This window comes from Lissotriton helveticus, chromosome 3_2, assembly GCF_964261635.1.
Source record: "Lissotriton helveticus chromosome 3_2, aLisHel1.1, whole genome shotgun sequence".
Classification (NCBI taxonomy): domain Eukaryota; kingdom Metazoa; phylum Chordata; class Amphibia; order Caudata; family Salamandridae; genus Lissotriton; species Lissotriton helveticus.
This window is the reverse complement of record NC_136062.1, coordinates 444,839,328-444,866,807: the sequence shown is the minus strand read 5'-3', so window position 1 is coordinate 444,866,807 and position 27,480 is coordinate 444,839,328.

The window sequence follows — 27,480 nt, the reverse complement described above, 5'->3', positions numbered from 1 at the left end:
AACATCACATGACACATGACACCACATGACACATGACAAGACATGACACATGACACCACATGACTGATGACACATGACGTCACATGGCACCATATGACGACACATGACAATACATGATGACACATGACACCACATGACACCACATGACTGACAACACGTGATGTCACATGGCACCACATGACGACACATGATAATACCTGATGACACATGACACCACATGACAACACATGACACATGACACTACATGACACCACATGACACATGACACGTGATAACACATGACACCACATGACAACACATGATACCACATGACACCACATGACTGACAACACGTGACATCACATGGCACCACATGATGACACATGATGACACATGACACAACATGACACCACATGACACAAGATGACACATGACATATGACACCACATGACACATGACAGCACTTGACACCACATGACACCACATGACTGATGACACATGACGTCACATGGGACCACATGATGACACATGACAATACATGATGACACATGACGCAAGATGACATGACAACAAATGACACATGACACTACATGACACATGACACATGATGACACATGACACCACATGACAACACATGACACATGATGACACATGACACCACATGATACCACATGACTGACAACAAGTGACATCACATGGCATCACATGATGACACATGACAACACATGATGACACATGACACCACATGACACAAGATGACACATGACACATGACAAATGACACCACATGACACATGACATATGATAGCACATGACACATGACACCACATGACACATGACATCACATGACAACACATGACACATGACATCACATGACACATGACGATACATGACACATGACACCACATGACACCACATGATACCACATGACACCACATGACTGATGGCACATGACACATGATGTCACATGGCACCACATGACAACACATGATGACACATGACACCACATGACACATGATACCACATGACACATGACACCACATGATACCACATGACACATGATGACACATGAAAGCACATGATGAAACATGACACCACATGACACAAGATGACACATGATGACACATGATGACACATGCAACCACATTACACCAAATGACATATGACACCACTTGACACATGATGGCACATGGCACCATATGACGACACATGACAACACATGACATATGACACATGATGACACATGACACATGACACCACATGACATATGACAACACATGTCACCACATGACACATGATGACACATGACACCATGTGACACATGATACCACATGACAACACATGAAACCACATGACACCACATGACATAACACATGACACCACATGACACCACATGATACCACATGACACATGACATTACATGACACATGACACCACATGACACCACATGACTAATAACACATGACGTCACATGGCACCTTATGACGACACATGACAATACATAATGACACATGACACCACATGATACCACATGACTGATGACACATGATGTCACATGATGACACATGACACCACATGACACCACATGATGCAAGATGACACATGACAACACATGACACATGACACAACATGACGCCACATGACACAAGCTTGGCACAACATTGGAAGGAGAGACAACACACAATTCCCCAACTAAGATTTACTATACTCGAGCAGGTGTTGGTTGAACCTCATGTGGATCCCAATACAAGAATAGCTCAGAGAGAGACATTTTGGATGAGATATTTAAATACCGTAAAACCTGGTGGGCTCAATGATAAAATTGAATTTGCGTGTTATTTATAATTTTTGTGATAATGTCTGTGGTAATTGAGTGAGTTGTGAATACAGGACTAGGTTTTGACTAAGCGCTATCAACGTTTATGTACATAGCATTTCACGTTCTCATTTCCCCTTTCATTATTATTTTTTCTTTCTTTTTAACTGACAGAAATATATGAGCATTACACACTTTGTACCCTAGGGTAGCTCGCAGGATATGTAGGATGGATTGGATCTGCGATTTGGGGGTTGAGGGAGATCTGTAATTACAGCGGTCTAAGTTGGGTTATAGTAGTTTTCACGTGAGTCCTCTTTCTATAACTATTGATGGACGTTGCGTTCATTCACACAACGCTGTCAGCCTTCAAATAAAATAGAATTTATTCTTACTATATTTTTACACATAACATCTAAGACAATCTATTAGAGAACTGCTTAATTAGAAGTACTGCAGCCATTTTTGCAATACAGTTTGTGACGAGCAGGGGGCGGGGACACCGGTCCGTTGTTGATGTCGGGTTTTAATATCATCCCGGCATTAAACGCTGCTTAGCGGCATCTCCACTTCAGTTGTGGTGAACAAGGAATCCAGCGTTTGCAGAACGGAGCTATATAAGAAGGTATGGTCAACACAAAAAGAGTCACTTAGACTAAACTAGAATGTTTTTGTGAGTGTAAATATACACACTCACCTATTTAGTAAAGCGGGTTTTTACTTTGTTACTAGGTAGAGCAGCGCAAGCAAGAGGCTCGAGTTTGACACCCAAACACTTGAAGTAAGTAAATAGTTGAATGTAGCCATGATGTTGGCTCAGGACTCTTCACATCCACTTATGGTAGTTTCGTTTTTTGGTTTGCAGGGCAGGCCGTTCATTTTATGACACTGGATACAAGTATTAGTGCCTGATTGGAGGGTACGTCTTTTTCATCTATTTTATTTACTTTCCCAGTTATGCTATTTCATTACAGAGGCGACATGGACGTTGATTGCACTTGTTTGAATCTGGTGGCATGTATTAGGATACCACAGTAGGAACCGTTACATTACTGCTTGGGCAGCTGGTATGTTTGGACACAGTAGAGTAGTTGCTTTATTTCAAAAGGAATTTTGTGCTTTCATGTTTATAAAACTGATGTTCATAATGATAAAAGATGACGTAAGGACAAATGGTTACATTATCATCATTTTTCTACACAGTAATTCCCCTGATGAAGATGCAGATGCATCGAAATGCATTGGGAATCCACGCAAGCACAGATTAAATTGCTGTTTTGTTCTTGTAGTAATCAGATACTTGTTAAGAACATTTGAACCATATTTGCAATGAGAACTAATTGTTAATATGTTTTACAAGTCTCATGATTTGAACAACCTTGTACTGTTAAGAATTGCGGAAAACAAAATATAACAATGAATATGACAGCACGTTACATTGTTGTCCTGTTATACATTTGAGAAAGTGGAACGTATGAAGAATTAATTGTGTATGTTTATACTTTGATACGATAATTGGAAAGAGTGTCACAAAAGGTATTGCACTTGAGCAAGTTTGAACAGTGCATTCCTGCATAAGACACAGTGGTGTCTGTGAGTTCAGTTACCACATGACACATGACATGTGATGACACATGACACCACATGACAACACATGACACATGATGACACATGACACCATGTGACACATGACACAACATGACAACACATGACATGACACATGATACCACATGACAACACATGACACCACATGACATAACACATGACACCACATGACATAACACATGATGACACATGACACCACATGATACCAGATGACACATGACATTACATGACACATGACACCACATGACACCACATGACACCACATGACTGATGACACATGACATCACATGGCACCACATGATGACACATGATAATACATGATGACACATGACACCACATGACACCACATGATGCAAGATGACACATGACAACACATGACACATGACACTACATGACACATGACACCACATGACACATGACACCACATGACACGTGATTACACATGACACCACATGACAACACATGACACATGATGACACATGACACCACATGATACCACATGACTGACAACACATGACCTCACATGGCACCACATGATGACACATGACAACACATGATGACACATGATACCACATGATACCAGATGACACATGACATTACATGACACATGACACCACATGACACCACATGACACCACATGACTGATGACACATGACATCACATGGCACTACATGATGACACATGATAATACATGATGACACATGACACCACATGACACCACATGATGCAAGATGACACATGACAACACATGACACATGACACTACATGACACATGACACCACATGACACATGACACCACATGACACGTGATGACACATGACACCACATGATACCACATGACTGACAACACATGACCTCACATGGCACCACATGATGACACATGACAACACATGATGACACATGACACCACATGACACCACATGACACAAGTTGACACATGATGACACATGACATATAACACCATATGACACATGACACATGACAGCAAATGACCACATAACACCTGACAAATGACACCACATGATACAACATGACACATGACATCACATGACACATGACACCACATGACACATGACACTACATGACATGACAGCACATGATACCACATGACACATGACACCACATGACACATGAAACATGACACCACATGATACCACATGACACCACATAACAACTGACACCACAATACACCTGACACATGACACAACATGACACCACATGACACATGACATCACATGACACATGACACATGACAAGACATGTACATGACACAACATGACTGATGACACATGACGTCACATGGCCCCACTTGACAACACATGACACTATTATTATTATTAGGGATATTTGTAAAGCGCATGGTTACGCAGAAAGCGTGTCCCCGCGCTGGAACTGGGGCTTAGAAACAGAAGGAGGGGGAGGCCTAATTAACTTTGAAAGAGGTGCATTTTAAGTTTCTTTCGGAAACTTGCTTCAGAGGGGTCCAGGCGAAGGTTGAGGGGTAAGGCATTCCAACTTTTCGCCACCAGGTAGCGGAAGGACCTCCCTCCCATGCGAGTCCTGCTAACCCTAGGGACTTTTAACAGGCCTCCGTGAGAGGAGCGCAAGGCGCGTGGTGGTGTATACCTGGTGATAAGGCTATGGAGTGGGGCTGGCGCTTTTCCAGCCAAAATGCGATGACAGGTGCATAGGGCCTTGAATGCAATTCTGCTTTTTACTGGCAGCCAGTGGAGGGTCTGAAGGGCAGCTTTGGAGTTGGATATTTTGGGGAGATTGAGTATAAGGCGGGCTGCCGCATTCTGTAGCACCTGAAGGCGGTTAGTTGCCTTACAGGCTGCTCCCAGATACAGCAGGTTACCGTAGTCCAACCGTGATGTGGCGAGTGCGTGCACCAGCGTTCTACGGGCGGACGTCGGCAAGAGAACAAGGACCTTCTGCAGGCTTTTCAAAACACTGAAGCAGACACCCGCCACCCGGTCTATCTGGGGTCCAAAGGAAAGATCTGCGTCGAGCCAAATGCCTAGGTTTTTTACTTCCTGTTGGGGTGTAGGAGCTTCCCCCAGGCATGGTGGCCACCACGCCGATGACCAAGCAGACGGATTCTTCCCTACCACGAGCACCTCAGTCTTGCTGCCGTTAAGTTTGAGGCAATTGGTGGACATCCAGGTTGCTAGTTCTTGCATGCAAGTTCTGAAGCTGTCCATAGCAAGGTCGGGTGCACGTGAGAGGGAGATCACCAGCTGCGTGTCATCGGCATAGGACACAATTTGCAACCCGTGCCCTACGGCAATGGAGGCTACTGGGGAGACATAGAGATTAAAAAGAGTAGGGCTCAGGGATGATCCCTGGGGAACTCCCTGGCCCAAATCTATGTCCTTAGAGTAGTGGTCGCCCTGGTGGACCTGAAAGCTCCTCCCAGTCAGGTAGGATTGGATCCATTGGAGTGCAGCTCCTGATATTCCTCCATTATTCAGACACTGTAGCAGGGTGGTGTGGGCTACAGTGTCGAATGCTGCACTCAGATCCAATAGGATGAGGGCCATAGTGTGACCCTCATCCGCCCCCTGGCGTAGGGACTCCACCGCTGTCAGGAGCGCAGATTCTGTGGAGTGGCAGGGACGGAAACCAAATTGGATATCGTGAAGTAAGGTAGCCTTATCCATGAAATCCATTAGTTGCCGGTTGACCGTTTTTTCTGCCACTTTGGCCAAGTAGGGTAGAAGGGAAATTGGTCTCAGATTATCAAGTTTATCAAAACTGACGTTTGGTTTCTTTCTAAGGGGTAAGACCACCGCCTTTTTCCAGTCATTTGGCACGGTCTTGGTGCTGAAAGATATGTCCAGTAGGTGTTGTATGTAGGGTTCCAGTACCACTAAATTATCTGTTAGGCGTTTGGGTGTAGTGGGGTCACGTGGAGAACCCGATTTCACAGATCTGCAGATTTTTAGAAGTTCATCTGAGGGCGGGGTGACAAAGTTGGTCAGTCTTTGTCTATCCCCCCATGTCCTGGGTCTTTCAGTAAATTCTAGCCCGGTGATGGGTTGAGTTGGAAAAGCCGAGTAAATGTTTATTTTTTTCGTGAAGAAATCTGCGATCTGATCGCAGGATTCAGGCGAGCAGTCAGCTGGGGTAATTGCAGGTTTTCCACTAGAAAGAGTTTTATAGATCAGAAAGAGCTCCTTCATAGAGTTACCAGCTTCGCTGATTCTCGCTGTATAGTAAGTTGACTTGGACTTTCTAATTAGTCCATGGTAGAGGCGCCTCACACTCAGGTAGGTGTCCCTGGTTTCTTTTGAGGGTGCCCTCCGCCAGTTTCTTTCTGCTCTTTTCAGTGCGGCTTTCCTGACTCGCAGTTCGTCATTGAACCAGGGGGCTGTTTTTTTAACACGGCTGCCTGTTTTAGCTTTTGCGAGGGGAGCGGTGGCGTCAAGAGCCTCACTAATGCGCTTGCAAAGATTGATGTTAGCCGTGTCGGCATCATTCCCTCCGGGGTTTCCCCCTTTGGTTAATACCTCGCAAAATTTGGACTGGGAGAAGGTGGCCCATCTCCTCCTAAGGTGGTAAAGTGCCACTGGTGGCGGAGTTTTTCTTCCAGGAATACATATGGAGAAAGGTACTAAATGGTGGTCAGACCAGGGGATCGGGATATGGGTTGAAGCTTCTATTTCCTTCCAGTTAACAAATATAGGGTCAAGCAGATGTCCAAGTTGGTGCGTAGGACCCTTGACAATTTGGCTCAGTTGAAGGGCTCCTAATGCCTGACAGAAGTTCTTGCTGACGCTATCGGAGGGGTCGTTAAGATGTAGGTTGAGGTCTCCGAGTACCAGAAATTTTTCTTTGCATAGAACCATTTCTATGATACCCTTGACCAGGCTCTCTTCGAACTTGGCCAATGGTCCCGGGGGTCTGTAAATTAGCACGCCCTTCAGAGTACAACCATTATTCACTTTGATGGTGAAGCTCCCTGCTTCACTATCTAGGATGGGGGAGTGATCTAGTTGGCAGCGTAATTTCTCTTGGGCTATGATTGCAATTCCGCCTCCTCTTCCTTTGGGTCTATCCTGTCTGTGCATAGTATAGCCCTCTGGGAGTGCCTCAAGGGCATCCGGAGTGGAACCTTGGTCAAGCCAGGTCTCAGTTAAAAACATAAGGTCCCACCGTTTCTCTGTGAGTAGATCATGTAGATCTAACTTATGTTTCCGTAACGAGCGCACGTTAAGTAGTCCGCATTGCAAGTTATGATCTATAGTGACTGTATTCGCGTCAGGGTCAGGGTCATAGGAGAAGTGACAATATTCGCAGCCTATGTTATCCTCCACTCGTAAGGTATGTGTACAGGGTGTGGCCATGTTATGGCGAAATTTTGTCAGTTCCTGTTTGCTCCAACGGATGCGAGTCTCTTGCGGAGCATAAGGTATGGCCCTGGACCACGTTCGATCGCGGACGGGCGCAGACGGGCTTGCCTTGGGGGCGCCTTCGGCGCGCAAACGGCGCTCCCGCTGCGCTCGTCCGCTGCGCTTCTGGGGGAAGCACATTTATGTGGTATGAGGGGGGCTGGCCTAAGGGTGGTGGGCGTGGCCGCTGTGATTTGACTGAGTGTCGTCAGCCGTGGAAAGTTTTCCTGACAGCGCTCAGATCGGCTGTGCTGGGGAAGCAGTGGGCGAGTGGCAGGTAGGAATTTGTAATTTGTTAAAAAGCACAGTATCACAAAAGGGTTAAAAGTTTAAAAACAACAAGCAGTCTTCGCGTTTTCCTCCCGGCTTTCCGCCTCAGGAGCTTACCAGGTCTCTGGTCGCGCTATCGTTTCAGCGCACCTAAGTACTGCGTGAGGGGGGCATGGCCTAAGGGTGGTGGGCGTGGCTGCTGTGATTCGACTGAGTGTCGTCAGCTGTGGAAAGTTTCCCTGACAGCGCTCAGAGCGGCTGTGCTGGGGAAGCAGTGGGCGAGTGGCAGGTAGGAACTTGTAATTTGTTAAAAAGCACAGTATCACAAAAGGGTTAAAAGTTTAAAAACAACAAGCAGTCTTCGCGTTTTACTCCCGGCTTTCCGCCTCAGGAGCTTACCAGTTCTCTGGTCGCGCTATCGTTTCAGCGCGCCTAAGTACTGTGTGAGGGGGGCGTGGCCTAAGGGTGGTGGGCTTGGCCGCTGTGATTCGATTGAGTGTCGTCAGCCGTGGAAAGTTTCCCTGACAGCACTCAGATCGGCTGTGCTGGGGAAGCAGTGGGCGAGTGGCAGGTAGGAACTTGTAATTTGTTAAAAAGCACAGTATCACAAAAGGGTTAAAAGTTTAAAAACAACAAGCAGTCTTCGCGTTTTCCTCCCGGCTTTCCGCCTCAGGAGCTTACCAGTTCTCTGGTCGCGCTATCATTTCAGTGCGCCTAAGTACTGCATAAGGGGGGCGTGGCCTGAGGGTGGTGGGCGTGGCCGCTGTGATTCGACTGAGTGTCGTCAGCCGTGGAAAGTTTCCCTGACAGCGCTCAGATCGGCTGTGCTGGGGAAGCAGTGGGCGAGTGGCAGGTAGGAACTTGTAATTTGTTAAAAAGCACAGTATCACAAAAGGGTTAAAAGTTTAAAAACAACAAGCAGTCTTCGCGTTTTCCTCCCCGCTTTCCGCCTCAGGAGCTTACCAGTTGATGACACATGACACCACATGACAACACATGACTGACAACACGTGACGTCACACGGCACCACATGATGATACATGACAACACATGATGACACAAGACACCACATGACACCACATGACACAAGATGACACATGATGACACATGACATATGACACCACATGACACATGACACATGACAGCACATGACACCATATAACATCTGACACCACACGACACCTGACACATGATACCACATGACACCACATGACACATGATATCACATGACACATGACACCACATGACACAACATGATACCACATGACACCACATGACTGATGGCACATGACACATGACGTCACATGGCACCACATGACAACACATGATGACACATGACACCACATGACATATGATACCACATGACACATGACACCACATGACACATGATGACACATGAAACCACATGATGAAACATGACATAACATGACACCACATGATGCAAGATGTCACATGATGACACATGACACATGACACCACATGACACCACATGATACCACATGACACATGATGACACATGACACCACATGACACCACATGACTGACAACACGTGATGTCACATGGCATCACATGATGACACATGACAACACATGATGACACATGACACCACATGACACATGATGACACATGACATATGACACCACATGACATATGACACATGACAGCACATGACACCACATAACACCTGACACCAAACGACACCTGACACATAACACCACATGATACCACATGACACATGACATCACATGACACATGACATCACATGACACATGATATCACATGACACATGATGATACATGACACATGACACCACATGACACCACATGATACCACATGACACCACATGACTGATGGCACATGACACATGACGTCCATCACATGGCACCAAATGACATCACATGATACCACATGACACCACATGACTGATGGCACATTACACATGATGTCACATGACACCACATGATGACACATAATGACACATGACACCACATGACACCACATGATACCACATGACACATGATGACACATGACACCACATGATGAAACATGAAACCACATGATACCACATGACGCAAGATGACACATGACGACACATGACACACGACACTACATGACACATGACATCACATGAAACATGACACCACATGACAACACATGATACCACATGACACATGATGACACATGACACCACTTGACAACACATGACACCACTTGACACATGATAGCACATGGCACCACATGACGACACATGACACCACATGACAACACATGACACATGATGACACATGCCACCACATTATACCAAATGACATATGACACCACATGACATATGACAACACATGACACCATGTGACAAATGACACAACATGACAACACATGACGTGACACATGATACCACATGACAACACATGAAACCACATGAAACCACATGACATAGCACATGACACCACATGACACCACATGACACAAGATGACACACGATGACACAAGATGATACATGACATATGACACCACATGACACATGACACATGACAGGACATGACACCAAATGACACATGACATCACATGACACATGACACCACATGACACAACATGACGACACATGACACCACATGACACCACATGACACATGATGGCACCTGGTACCACATGACGACACATGACACCATATGACACATGATGACACATGACACCACATGACAACATATGACGACACATGCCGACACATGACATATGACAACACATGACACCACATGACACATGATGACACATGACACCATGTGACACATGACACAGCATGACAACATATGACATGACACATGATACCACATGATAACAGATGAAACCACATGACACCACATGCCATAACACATGACACCACATGACACCACATGACACCACTTGACACATGATGGCACATGGCACCACATGATGACACATGACACCACATGACATATGACGCATGATGACACATGACACCACATGACACATGATATCACATGACACATGATACCACATGACACCACTTGACACATGATGGCACATGGCACCACATGACGACACATGACACCACATAACATATGACACATGATGACACATGACACCACATGACACATGATATCACATGACACATGACACCACATGACACATGACATCACATGACAACATATGACACATGACACATGACGACACATGCCACCACATTACACCAAATGACTGACAACACATGACGTCACATGGCACCACATGATGACACATGACAACACATTATACCACATGACACATGATGACACATGACACCATGTGACACATGATACCACATGACAACACATGAAACCACATGACACCACATGACATAACACATAACACCACATGCCACCACATGATACCACATGACACATGACATTACATGACACATGACACCACATGACACCACATGACTAATAACACATGACATCACATGACACCACATGATGACACATGACAATACATAATGACACATGACACCACATGATACCACATGACTGATGACACATGACGTCACATGATGACACTTGACACCACATGACACCACATGACACAAGATGACACATGACAAACACATGACACATGACCAAACATGACACCACTTGACACATGACATGTGATGACATATGACACCACATGACAACACATGACACATGATGACACATGACACCATGTGACACATGACACAACATGACAACACATGACATGACACATGATACCACATGACAACACATGACACCACATGACATAACACATGACACCACATGACATAACACATGATGACACATGACGCTGGGAAAGGTAACGCTATATTTTGTATTTCGCTTCATTGGCAGCACTGAATAGAGCGTGCAGCGCTAATTTTAAAATATTGCCGTTTTTGCTATTTATGTTTGGTTAATTTCTTAGACCCTGTTTTTATCATTATCCTTAGAGCGCCCACACACTTGCACTCTAATTTGTGCCCCCCACCGCTTTTTGAGCGGATTTAATCGGTTAGTTACCGGCTCTTCGTGGCGTCCTCCGCCATCTTGGGTGGGACTGGGACCTCTTTAGCGTTATTCGCCAGAGCGCTCTAGTGCTCAGAGCAGGTCAGCCTCTATTTAAGGCGATCACCTGTTTTCAACTCGCCCTGGGAAAGGTAACGCTATATTTTGTATTTCGCTTCATTGGCAGCACTGAATAGAGCGTGCAGCGCTAATTCTAAAATATTGCCGTTTTTGCTATTTATGTTTGGTTAATTTCTTAGACCCTGTTTTTATCATTATCCTTAGAGCGCCCACACACTTGCACTCTAATTTGTGCCCCCCACCGCTTTTTGAGCGGATTTAATCGGTTAGTTACCGGCTCTTTGTGGCGTCCTCCGCCATCTTGGGTGGGACTGGGACCTCTTTAGCGTTATTCGCCAGAGCGCTCTAGTGCTCAGAGCAGGTCAGCCTCTATTTAAGGCGATCACCTGTTTTCAACTCGCCCTGGGAAAGGTAACGCTATATTTTGTATTTCGCTTCATTGGCAGCACTGAATAGAGCGTGCAGCGCTAATTCTAAAATATTGCCGTTTTTGCTATTTATGTTTGGTTAATTTCTTAGATCCTGTTTTTATCATTATCCTTAGAGCGCCCACACACTTGCACTCTAATTTGTGCCCCCCACCGCTTTTTGAGCAGATTTAATCGGTTATTTACCGGCTCTTCGTGGCGTCCTCCGCCATCTTGGGTGGGACTGGGACCTCTTTAGCGTTATTCGCCAGAGCGCTCTAGTTCTCAGAGCAGGTCAGCCTCTATTTAAGGCGATCACCTGTTTTCAACTCGCCCTGGGAAAGGTAACGCTATATTTTGTATTTCGCTTCATTGGCAGCACTGAATAGAGCGTGCAGCGCTAATTTTAAAATACTGCCGGTTTTGCTATTTATGTTTGGTTAATTTTTTAGACCCTGTTTTTATCATTATCCTTAGAGCGCCCACACACTTGCACTCTAATTTGTGCCCCCCACCGCTTTTTGAGTGGATTTAATCGGTTAGTTACCGGCTCTTCGTGGCGTCCTCCACCATCTTGGGTGGGACTGGGACCTCTTTAGCGTTATTCGCCAGAGTGCTCTAGTGCTCAGAGCAGGTCAGCCTCTATTTAATCCTCACCACTCTCGCGTAGCGGTGACGCGCAGCGGTAGCGCCTGACTCGCGCCAGTCGAGCCAGAGTCTGCCTGTCTGCGCCCATCCGCGCTAAGGACACGCGGGTCGCGGCTGGATACTGCGAGTTCTAGCATGACTTATCGGTATTCTAGTCATGCCCTCTGTCAGATCAGACGCAATCTGCCTATTTGCTCGCACTCGACCCACCATCCTCTGAGTGGTCCCCATACCTGCCCATGTGGTTGGTGGGAACTTTCGGCACCAGTGATGGCCCCCAGTCAGGCATTATTACATCGGAAGAAGGAACTCCCTCCTCCTATTGCCATTAAAATCTGGCACCACAATGTTAGATCCCTCTCAAAACATCATCAAGATATTTTTGAACTTATCTCGCTAGAGGGCCCTGATGTCTTCTTTATGACGGAGACCTGGCTAGGAGATGAAGATATGGCCATTATCAATCTGGCCCTCCCCCCGGGTTACGCAATCTATACATTGAACCGTAAGGGGAGAGAAGGAGGCATAGCTGTGGCCTTTAAAACTTGCTATACCTGTATCTGGAAGCCTATTGACTTGGCTGACACCCAAACACTTGAAGTAAGTAAATAGTTGAATGTAGCCATGATGTTGGCTCAGGACTCTTCACATCCACTTATGGTAGTTTTGTTTTTTGGTTTGCAGGGCAGGCCGTTCATTTTATGACACTGGATACAAGTATTAGTGCCTGATTGGAGGGTACGTCTTTTTCATCTATTTTATTTACTTTCCCAGTTATGCTATTTCATTACAGAGGCGACATGGACGTTGATTGCACTTGTTTGAATCTGGTGGCATGTATTAGGATACCACAGTAGGAACCGTTACATTACTGCTTGGGCAGCTGGTATGTTTGGACACAGTAGAGTAGTTGCTTTATTTCAAAAGGAATTTTGTGCTTTCATGTTTATAAAACTGATGTTCATAATGATAAAAGATGACGTAAGGACAAATGGTTACATTATCATCATTTTTCTACACAGTAATTCCCCTGATGAAGATGCAGATGCATCGAAATGCATTGGGAATCCACGCAAGCACAGATGAAATTGCTGTTTTGTTCTTGTAGTAATCAGATACTTGTTAAGAACATTTGAACCATATTTGCAATGAGAACTAATTGTTAATATGTTTTACAAGTCTCATGATTTGAACAACCTTGTACTGTTAAGAATTGCGGAAAACAAAATATAACAATGAATATGACAGCACGTTGCATTGTTGTCCTGTTATACATTTGAGAAAGTGGAACGTATGAAGAATTAATTGTGTATGTTTATACTTTGATACGATAATTGGAAAGAGAGTCACAAAAGGTGTTGCACTTGAGCAAGTTTGAACAGTGCATTCCTGCATAAGAAACAGTGGTGTCTGTGAGTTCAGTTACCACATGACACATGACATGTGATGACACATGACACCACATGACAACACATGACACATGATGACACATGACACCATGTGACACATGACACAACATGACAACACATGACATGACACATGATACCACATGACAACACATGACACCACATGACATAACACATGACACCACATGACATAACACATGATGACACATGACACCACATGATACCAGATGACACATGACATTACATGACATATGACACCACATGACACCACATGACTGACGACACATGACATCACATGGCACCACATGATGACACATGATAATACATGATGACACATGACACCACATGACACCACATGATGCAAGATGACACATGACAACACATGACACATGACACTACATGACACATGACACCACATGACACATGACACCACATGACACGTGATGACACATGACACCACATGACAACACATGACACATGATGACACATGACACCACATGACACCACATGACTGATGACACATGACATCACATGGCACCACATGATGACACATGACGATACATGATGACACATGACACCACATGACACCACATGACACAAGATGACACATGACAACACATGACACATGACACTACATGACACATGACACCACATGACACATGACACCACATGACATGTGATGACACATGATACCACATGACAACACATGACACATGATGACACATGACACCACATGACACCACATGACTGAAAACACATGACGTCACATGGCACCACATGATGACACATGACAACACATGATGACACATGACACCACATGACACCACATGACACATGACAACACATGATACCACATGACACAAGATGACACATGATGACACATGACATATGACACCACATGACACATGACAGCACATGACAGCACATGATACCACATGACACCACATGACTGACGACACATTATGTCACATGGCACCACATGATGACACATGACAATACATGATGACACATGACACCACATGACACATGATGACACATGACACCACATGACTGACAAGTGACATCACATGGCACCACATGATGACACATGACAACACATGATGACACATGACACCACATGACACAAGATGACACATGACATATGACACCACATGACACATGACACATGATAGCACATGACACCATATAACACCTGACACCACACAACACCTGACACATGACACCATATGACACTACATGACACATGACATCACATGACACATGACACCACATGACACATGACATCACATGACAACACATGAGACATGACATCACATGACACATGACAATACATGACACCACATGACACCACATGATACTACATGACTGATGGCACATGACACATGACGTCACATGGCACTACATGAGATCACATGACAACACATGATGACACATGACACCACATGACACATGATACCACATGATGAAACATGACACCACATGGCACCACATGATGCAAGATGACACATGATGACACATGATACATGACACTACATGACACATGACACCACATGACACATGACACCACATGACACCACATGATACCACATGACACATAATGACACATGACACCACATGACAACACATGATGACACATGACACCACATGACACCACATGACACAAGTTGACACATGATGACACATGACATATAACACCATATGACACATGACACATGACAGCAAATGACCACATAACACCTGACAAATGACACCACATGATACAACATGACACATGACATCACATGACACATGACACCACATGACACATGACACTACATGACATGACAGCACATGATACCACATGACACATGACACCACATGACACATGAAACATGACACCACATGATACCACATGACACCACATAACAACTGACACCACAATACACCTGACACATGACACAACATGACACCACATGACACATGACATCACATGACACATGACACATGACAAGACATGTACATGACACAACATGACTGATGACACATGACGTCACATGGCCCCACTTGACAACACATGACAATATTATTATTATTAGGGATATTTGTAAAGCGCATGGTTACGCAGAAAGCGTGTCCCCGCGCTGGAACTGGGGCTTAGAAACAGAAGGAGGGGGAGGCCTAATTAACTTTGAAAGAGGTGCATTTTAAGTTTCTTTCGGAAACTTGCTTCAGAGGGGTCCAGGCGAAGGTTGAGGGGTAAGGCATTCCAACTTTTCGCCACCAGGTAGCGGAAGGACCTCCCTCCCATGCGAGTCCTGCTAACCCTAGGGACTTTTAACAGGCCTCCGTGAGAGGAGCGCAAGGCGCGTGGTGGTGTATACCTGGTGATAAGGCTATGGAGTGGGGCTGGCGCTTTTCCAGCCAAAATGCGATGACAGGTGCATAGGGCCTTGAATGCAATTCTGCTTTTTACTGGCAGCCAGTGGAGGGTCTGAAGGGCAGCTTTGGAGTTGGATATTTTGGGGAGATTGAGTATAAGGCGGGCTGCCGCATTCTGTAGCACCTGAAGGCGGTTAGTTGCCTTACAGGCTGCTCCCAGATACAGCAGGTTACCGTAGTCCAACCGTGATGTGGCGAGTGCGTGCACCAGCGTTCTACGGGCGGACGTCGGCAAGAGAACAAGGACCTTCTGCAGGCTTTTCAAAACACTGAAGCAGACACCCGCCACCCGGTCTATCTGGGGTCCAAAGGAAAGATCTGCGTCGAGCCAAATGCCTAGGTTTTTTACTTCCTGTTGGGGTGTAGGAGCTTCCCCCAGGCATGGTGGCCACCACGCCGATGACCAAGCAGACGGATTCTTCCCTACCACGAGCACCTCAGTCTTGCTGCCGTTAAGTTTGAGGCAATTGGTGGACATCCAGGTTGCTAGTTCTTGCATGCAAGTTCTGAAGCTGTCCATAGCAAGGTCGGGTGCACGTGAGAGGGAGATCACCAGCTGCGTGTCATCGGCATAGGACACAATTTGCAACCCGTGCCCTACGGCAATGGAGGCTACTGGGGAGACATAGAGATTAAAAAGAGTAGGGCTCAGGGATGATCCCTGGGGAACTCCCTGGCCCAAATCTATGTCCTTAGAGTAGTGGTCGCCCTGGTGGACCTGAAAGCTCCTCCCAGTCAGGTAGGATTGGATCCATTGGAGTGCAGCTCCTGATATTCCTCCATTATTCAGACACTGTAGCAGGGTGGTGTGGGCTACAGTGTCGAATGCTGCACTCAGATCCAATAGGATGAGGGCCATAGTGTGACCCTCATCCGCCCCCTGGCGTAGGGACTCCACCGCTGTCAGGAGCGCAGATTCTGTGGAGTGGCAGGGACGGAAACCAAATTGGATATCGTGAAGTAAGGTAGCCTTATCCATGAAATCCATTAGTTGCCGGTTGACCGTTTTTTCTGCCACTTTGGCCAAGTAGGGTAGAAGGGAAATTGGTCTCAGATTATCAAGTTTATCAAAACTGACGTTTGGTTTCTTTCTAAGGGGTAAGACCACCGCCTTTTTCCAGTCATTTGGCACGGTCTTGGTGCTGAAAGATATGTCCAGTAGGTGTTGTATGTAGGGTTCCAGTACCACTAAATTATCTGTTAGGCGTTTGGGTGTAGTGGGGTCACGTGGAGAACCCGATTTCACAGATCTGCAGATTTTTAGAAGTTCATCTGAGGGCGGGGTGACAAAGTTGGTCAGTCTTTGTCTATCCCCCCATGTCCTGGGTCTTTCAGTAAATTCTAGCCCGGTGATGGGTTGAGTTGGAAAAGCCGAGTAAATGTTTATTTTTTTCGTGAAGAAATCTGCGATCTGATCGCAGGATTCAGGCGAGCAGTCAGCTGGGGTAATTGCAGGTTTTCCACTAGAAAGAGTTTTATAGATCAGAAAGAGCTCCTTCATAGAGTTACCAGCTTCGCTGATTCTCGCTGTATAGTAAGTTGACTTGGACTTTCTAATTAGTCCATGGTAGAGGCGCCTCACACTCAGGTAGGTGTCCCTGGTTTCTTTTGAGGGTGCCCTCCGCCAGTTTCTTTCTGCTCTTTTCAGTGCGGCTTTCCTGACTCGCAGTTCGTCATTGAACCAGGGGGCTGTTTTTTTAACACGGCTGCCTGTTTTAGCTTTTGCGAGGGGAGCGGTGGCGTCAAGAGCCTCACTAATGCGCTTGCAAAGATTGATGTTAGCCGTGTCGGCATCATTCCCTCCGGGGTTTCCCCCTTTGGTTAATACCTCGCAAAATTTGGACTGGGAGAAGGTGGCCCATCTCCTCCTAAGGTGGTAAAGTGCCACTGGTGGCGGAGTTTTTCTTCCAGGAATACATATGGAGAAAGGTACTAAATGGTGGTCAGACCAGGGGATCGGGATATGGGTTGAAGCTTCTATTTCCTTCCAGTTAACAAATATAGGGTCAAGCAGATGTCCAAGTTGGTGCGTAGGACCCTTGACAATTTGGCTCAGTTGAAGGGCTCCTAATGCCTGACAGAAGTTCTTGCTGACGCTATCGGAGGGGTCGTTAAGATGTAGGTTGAGGTCTCCGAGTACCAGAAATTTTTCTTTGCATAGAACCATTTCTATGATACCCTTGACCAGGCTCTCTTCGAACTTGGCCAATGGTCCCGGGGGTCTGTAAATTAGCACGCCCTTCAGAGTACAACCATTATTCACTTTGATGGTGAAGCTCCCTGCTTCACTATCTAGGATGGGGGAGTGATCTAGTTGGCAGCGTAATTTCTCTTGGGCTATGATTGCAATTCCGCCTCCTCTTCCTTTGGGTCTATCCTGTCTGTGCATAGTATAGCCCTCTGGGAGTGCCTCAAGGGCATCCGGAGTGGAACCTTGGTCAAGCTAGGTCTCAGTTAAAAACATAAGGTCCCACCGTTTCTCTGTGAGTAGATCATGTAGATCTAACTTATGTTTCCGTAACGAGCGCACGTTAAGTAGTCCGCATTGCAAGTTATGATCTATAGTGACTGTATTCGCGTCAGGGTCAGGGTCATAGGAGAGGTGACAATATTCGCAGCCTATGTTATCCTCCACTCGTAAGGTATGTGTACAGGGTGTGGCCATGTTATGGCGAAATTTTGTCAGTTCCTGTTTGCTCCAACGGATGCGAGTCTCTTGCGGAGCATAAGGTATGGCCCTGGACCACGTTCGATCGCGGACGGGCGCAGACGGGCTTGCCTTGGGGGCGCCTTCGGCGCGCAAACGGCGCTCCCGCTGCGCTCGTCCGCTGCGCTTCTGGGGGAAGCACATTTATGTGGTATGAGGGGGGCTGGCCTAAGGGTGGTGGGCGTGGCCGCTGTGATTTGACTGAGTGTCGTCAGCCGTGGAAAGTTTTCCTGACAGCGCTCAGATCGGCTGTGCTGGGGAAGCAGTGGGCGAGTGGCAGGTAGGAATTTGTAATTTGTTAAAAAGCACAGTATCACAAAAGGGTTAAAAGTTTAAAAACAACAAGCAGTCTTCGCGTTTTCCTCCCGGCTTTCCGCCTCAGGAGCTTACCAGGTCTCTGGTCGCGCTATCGTTTCAGCGCACCTAAGTACTGCGTGAGGGGGGCATGGCCTAAGGGTGGTGGGCGTGGCTGCTGTGATTCGACTGAGTGTCGTCAGCCGTGGAAAGTTTCCCTGACAGCGCTCAGAGCGGCTGTGCTGGGGAAGCAGTGGGCGAGTGGCAGGTAGGAACTTGTAATTTGTTAAAAAGCACAGTATCACAAAAGGGTTAAAAGTTTAAAAACAACAAGCAGTCTTCGCGTTTTACTCCCGGCTTTCCGCCTCAGGAGCTTACCAGTTCTCTGGTCGCGCTATCGTTTCAGCGCGCCTAAGTACTGTGTGAGGGGGGCGTGGCCTAAGGGTGGTGGGCGTGGCCGCTGTGATTCGATTGAGTGTCGTCAGCCGTGGAAAGTTTCCCTGACAGCACTCAGATCGGCTGTGCTGGGGAAGCAGTGGGCGAGTGGCAGGTAGGAACTTGTAATTTGTTAAAAAGCACAGTATCACAAAAGGGTTAAAAGTTTAAAAACAACAAGCAGTCTTCGCGTTTTCCTCCCGGCTTTCCGCCTCAGGAGCTTACCAGTTCTCTGGTCGCGCTATCATTTCAGTGCGCCTAAGTACTGCATAAGGGGGGCGTGGCCTGAGGGTGGTGGGCGTGGCCGCTGTGATTCGACTGAGTGTCGTCAGCCGTGGAAAGTTTCCCTGACAGCGCTCAGATCGGCTGTGCTGGGGAAGCAGTGGGCGAGTGGCAGGTAGGAACTTGTAATTTGTTAAAAAGCACAGTATCACAAAAGGGTTAAAAGTTTAAAAACAACAAGCAGTCTTCGCGTTTTCCTCCCCGCTTTCCGCCTCAGGAGCTTACCAGTTGATGACACATGACACCACATGACAACACATGACTGACAACACGTGACGTCACACGGCACCACATGATGATACATGACAACACATGATGACACAAGACACCACATGACACCACATGACACAAGATGACACATGATGACACATGACATATGACACCACATGACACATGACACATGACAGCACATGACACCATATAACATCTGACACCACACGACACCTGACACATGATACCACATGACACCACATGACACATGATATCACATGACACATGACACCACATGACACAACATGATACCACATGACACCACATGACTGATGGCACATGACACATGACGTCACATGGCACCACATGACAACACATGATGACACATGACACCACATGACATATGATACCACATGACACATGACACCACATGACACATGATGACACATGAAACCACATGATGAAACATGACATAACATGACACCACATGATGCAAGATGTCACATGATGACACATGACACATGACACCACATGACACCACATGATACCACATGACACATGATGACACATGACACCACATGACACCACATGACTGACAACACGTGATGTCACATGGCATCACATGATGACACATGACAACACATGATGACACATGACACCACATGACACATGATGACACATGACATATGACACCACATGACATATGACACATGACAGCACATGACACCACATAACACCTGACACCAAACGACACCTGACACATAACACCACATGATACCACATGACACATGACATCACATGACACATGACATCACATGACACATGATATCACATGACACATGATGATACATGACACATGACACCACATGACACCACATGATACCACATGACACCACATGACTGATGGCACATGACACATGACGTCCATCACATGGCACCAAATGACATCACATGATACCACATGACACCACATGACTGATGGCACATTACACATGATGTCACATGACACCACATGATGACACATAATGACACATGACACCACATGACACCACATGATACCACATGACACATGATGACACATGACACCACATGATGAAACATGAAACCACATGATACCACATGACGCAAGATGACACATGACGACACATGACACACGACACTACATGACACATGACATCACATGAAACATGACACCACATGACAACACATGATACCACATGACACATGATGACACATGACACCACTTGACAACACATGACACCACTTGACACATGATAGCACATGGCACCACATGACGACACATGACACCACATGACAACACATGACACATGATGACACATGCCACCACATTATACCAAATGACATATGACACCACATGACATATGACAACACATGACACCATGTGACAAATGACACAACATGACAACACATGACGTGACACATGATACCACATGACAACACATGAAACCACATGAAACCACATGACATAGCACATGACACCACATGACACCACATGACACAAGATGACACACGATGACACAAGATGATACATGACATATGACACCACATGACACATGACACATGACAGGACATGACACCAAATGACACATGACATCACATGACACATGACACCACATGACACAACATGACGACACATGACACCACATGACACCACATGACACATGATGGCACCTGGTACCACATGACGACACATGACACCATATGACACATGATGACACATGACACCACATGACAACATATGACGACACATGCCGACACATGACATATGACAACACATGACACCACATGACACATGATGACACATGACACCATGTGACACATGACACAGCATGACAACATATGACATGACACATGATACCACATGATAACAGATGAAACCACATGACACCACATGCCATAACACATGACACCACATGACACCACATGACACCACTTGACACATGATGGCACATGGCACCACATGATGACACATGACACCACATGACATATGACGCATGATGACACATGACACCACATGACACATGATATCACATGACACATGATACCACATGACACCACTTGACACATGATGGCACATGGCACCACATGACGACACATGACACCACATAACATATGACACATGATGACACATGACACCACATGACACATGATATCACATGACACATGACACCACATGACACATGACATCACATGACAACATATGACACATGACACATGACGACACATGCCACCACATTACACCAAATGACTGACAACACATGACGTCACATGGCACCACATGATGACACATGACAACACATTATACCACATGACACATGATGACACATGACACCATGTGACACATGATACCACATGACAACACATGAAACCACATGACACCACATGACATAACACATAACACCACATGCCACCACATGATACCACATGACACATGACATTACATGACACATGACACCACATGACACCACATGACTAATAACACATGACATCACATGACACCACATGATGACACATGACAATACATAATGACACATGACACCACATGATACCACATGACTGATGACACATGACGTCACATGATGACACTTGACACCACATGACACCACATGACACAAGATGACACATGACAAACACATGACACATGACCAAACATGACACCACTTGACACATGACATGTGATGACATATGACACCACATGACAACACATGACACATGATGACACATGACACCATGTGACACATGACACAACATGACAACACATGACATGACACATGATACCACATGACAACACATGACACCACATGACATAACACATGACACCACATGACATAACACATGATGACACATGACGCTGGGAAAGGTAACGCTATATTGTGTATTTCGCTTCATTGGCAGCACTGAATAGAGCGTGCAGCGCTAATTTTAAAATATTGCCGTTTTTGCTATTTATGTTTGGTTAATTTCTTAGACCCTGTTTTTATCATTATCCTTAGAGCGCCCACACACTTGCACTCTAATTTGTGCCCCCCACCGCTTTTTGAGCGGATTTAATCGGTTAGTTACCGGCTCTTCGTGGCGTCCTCCGCCATCTTGGGTGGGACTGGGACCTCTTTAGCGTTATTCGCCAGAGCGCTCTAGTGCTCAGAGCAGGTCAGCCTCTATTTAAGGCGATCACCTGTTTTCAACTCGCCCTGGGAAAGGTAACGCTATATTTTGTATTTCGCTTCATTGGCAGCACTGAATAGAGCGTGCAGCGCTAATTCTAAAATATTGCCGTTTTTGCTATTTATGTTTGGTTAATTTCTTAGACCCTGTTTTTATCATTATCCTTAGAGCGCCCACACACTTGCACTCTAATTTGTGCCCCCCACCGCTTTTTGAGCGGATTTAATCGGTTAGTTACCGGCTCTTTGTGGCGTCCTCCGCCATCTTGGGTGGGACTGGGACCTCTTTAGCGTTATTCGCCAGAGCGCTCTAGTGCTCAGAGCAGGTCAGCCTCTATTTAAGGCGATCACCTGTTTTCAACTCGCCCTGGGAAAGGTAACGCTATATTTTGTATTTCGCTTCATTGGCAGCACTGAATAGAGCGTGCAGCGCTAATTCTAAAATATTGCCGTTTTTGCTATTTATGTTTGGTTAATTTCTTAGATCCTGTTTTTATCATTATCCTTAGAGCGCCCACACACTTGCACTCTAATTTGTGCCCCCCACCGCTTTTTGAGCAGATTTAATCGGTTATTTACCGGCTCTTCGTGGCGTCCTCCGCCATCTTGGGTGGGACTGGGACCTCTTTAGCGTTATTCGCCAGAGCGCTCTAGTTCTCAGAGCAGGTCAGCCTCTATTTAAGGCGATCACCTGTTTTCAACTCGCCCTGGGAAAGGTAACGCTATATTTTGTATTTCGCTTCATTGGCAGCACTGAATAGAGCGTGCAGCGCTAATTTTAAAATACTGCCGGTTTTGCTATTTATGTTTGGTTAATTTTTTAGACCCTGTTTTTATCATTATCCTTAGAGCGCCCACACACTTGCACTCTAATTTGTGCCCCCCACCGCTTTTTGAGTGGATTTAATCGGTTAGTTACCGGCTCTTCGTGGCGTCCTCCACCATCTTGGGTGGGACTGGGACCTCTTTAGCGTTATTCGCCAGAGTGCTCTAGTGCTCAGAGCAGGTCAGCCTCTATTTAATCCTCACCACTCTCGCGTAGCGGTGACGCGCAGCGGTAGCGCCTGACTCGCGCCAGTCGAGCCAGAGTCTGCCTGTCTGCGCCCATCCGCGCTAAGGACACGCGGGTCGCGGCTGGATACTGCGAGTTCTAGCATGACTTATCGGTATTCTAGTCATGCCCTCTGTCAGATCAGACGCAATCTGCCTATTTGCTCGCACTCGACCCACCATCCTCTGAGTGGTCCCCATACCTGCCCATGTGGTTGGTGGGAACTTTCGGCACCAGTGATGGCCCCCAGTCAGGCATTATTACATCGGAAGAAGGAACTCCCTCCTCCTATTGCCATTAAAATCTGGCACCACAATGTTAGATCCCTCTCAAAACATCATCAAGATATTTTTGAACTTATCTCGCTAGAGGGCCCTGATGTCTTCTTTATGACGGAGACCTGGCTAGGAGATGAAGATATGGCCATTATCAATCTGGCCCTCCCCCCGGGTTACGCAATCTATACATTGAACCGTAAGGGGAGAGAAGGAGGCATAGCTGTGGCCTTTAAAACTTGCTATACCTGTATCTGGAAGCCTATTGACTTGGCTGACACCCAAACACTTGAAGTAAGTAAATAGTTGAATGTAGCCATGATGTTGGCTCAGGACTCTTCACATCCACTTATGGTAGTTTTGTTTTTTGGTTTGCAGGGCAGGCCGTTCATTTTATGACACTGGATACAAGTATTAGTGCCTGATTGGAGGGTACGTCTTTTTCATCTATTTTATTTACTTTCCCAGTTATGCTATTTCATTACAGAGGCGACATGGACGTTGATTGCACTTGTTTGAATCTGGTGGCATGTATTAGGATACCACAGTAGGAACCGTTACATTACTGCTTGGGCAGCTGGTATGTTTGGACACAGTAGAGTAGTTGCTTTATTTCAAAAGGAATTTTGTGCTTTCATGTTTATAAAACTGATGTTCATAATGATAAAAGATGACGTAAGGACAAATGGTTACATTATCATCATTTTTCTACACAGTAATTCCCCTGATGAAGATGCAGATGCATCGAAATGCATTGGGAATCCACGCAAGCACAGATGAAATTGCTGTTTTGTTCTTGTAGTAATCAGATACTTGTTAAGAACATTTGAACCATATTTGCAATGAGAACTAATTGTTAATATGTTTTACAAGTCTCATGATTTGAACAACCTTGTACTGTTAAGAATTGCGGAAAACAAAATATAACAATGAATATGACAGCACGTTGCATTGTTGTCCTGTTATACATTTGAGAAAGTGGAACGTATGAAGAATTAATTGTGTATGTTTATACTTTGATACGATAATTGGAAAGAGAGTCACAAAAGGTGTTGCACTTGAGCAAGTTTGAACAGTGCATTCCTGCATAAGAAACAGTGGTGTCTGTGAGTTCAGTTACCACATGACACATGACATGTGATGACACATGACACCACATGACAACACATGACACATGATGACACATGACACCATGTGACACATGACACAACATGACAACACATGACATGACACATGATACCACATGACAACACATGACACCACATGACATAACACATGACACCACATGACATAACACATGATGACACATGACACCACATGATACCAGATGACACATGACATTACATGACATATGACACCACATGACACCACATGACTGACGACACATGACATCACATGGCACCACATGATGACACATGATAATACATGATGACACATGACACCACATGACACCACATGATGCAAGATGACACATGACAACACATGACACATGACACTACATGACACATGACACCACATGACACATGACACCACATGACACGTGATGACACATGACACCACATGACAACACATGACACATGATGACACATGACACCACATGACACCACATGACTGATGACACATGACATCACATGGCACCACATGATGACACATGACGATACATGATGACACATGACACCACATGACACCACATGACACAAGATGACACATGACAACACATGACACATGACACTACATGACACATGACACCACATGACACATGACACCACATGACATGTGATGACACATGACACCACATGACAACACATGACACATGATGACACATGACACCACATGACACCACATGACTGAAAACACATGACGTCACATGGCACCACATGATGACACATGACAACACATGATGACACATGACACCACATGACACCACATGACACATGACAACACATGATACCACATGACACAAGATGACACATGATGACACATGACATATGACACCACATG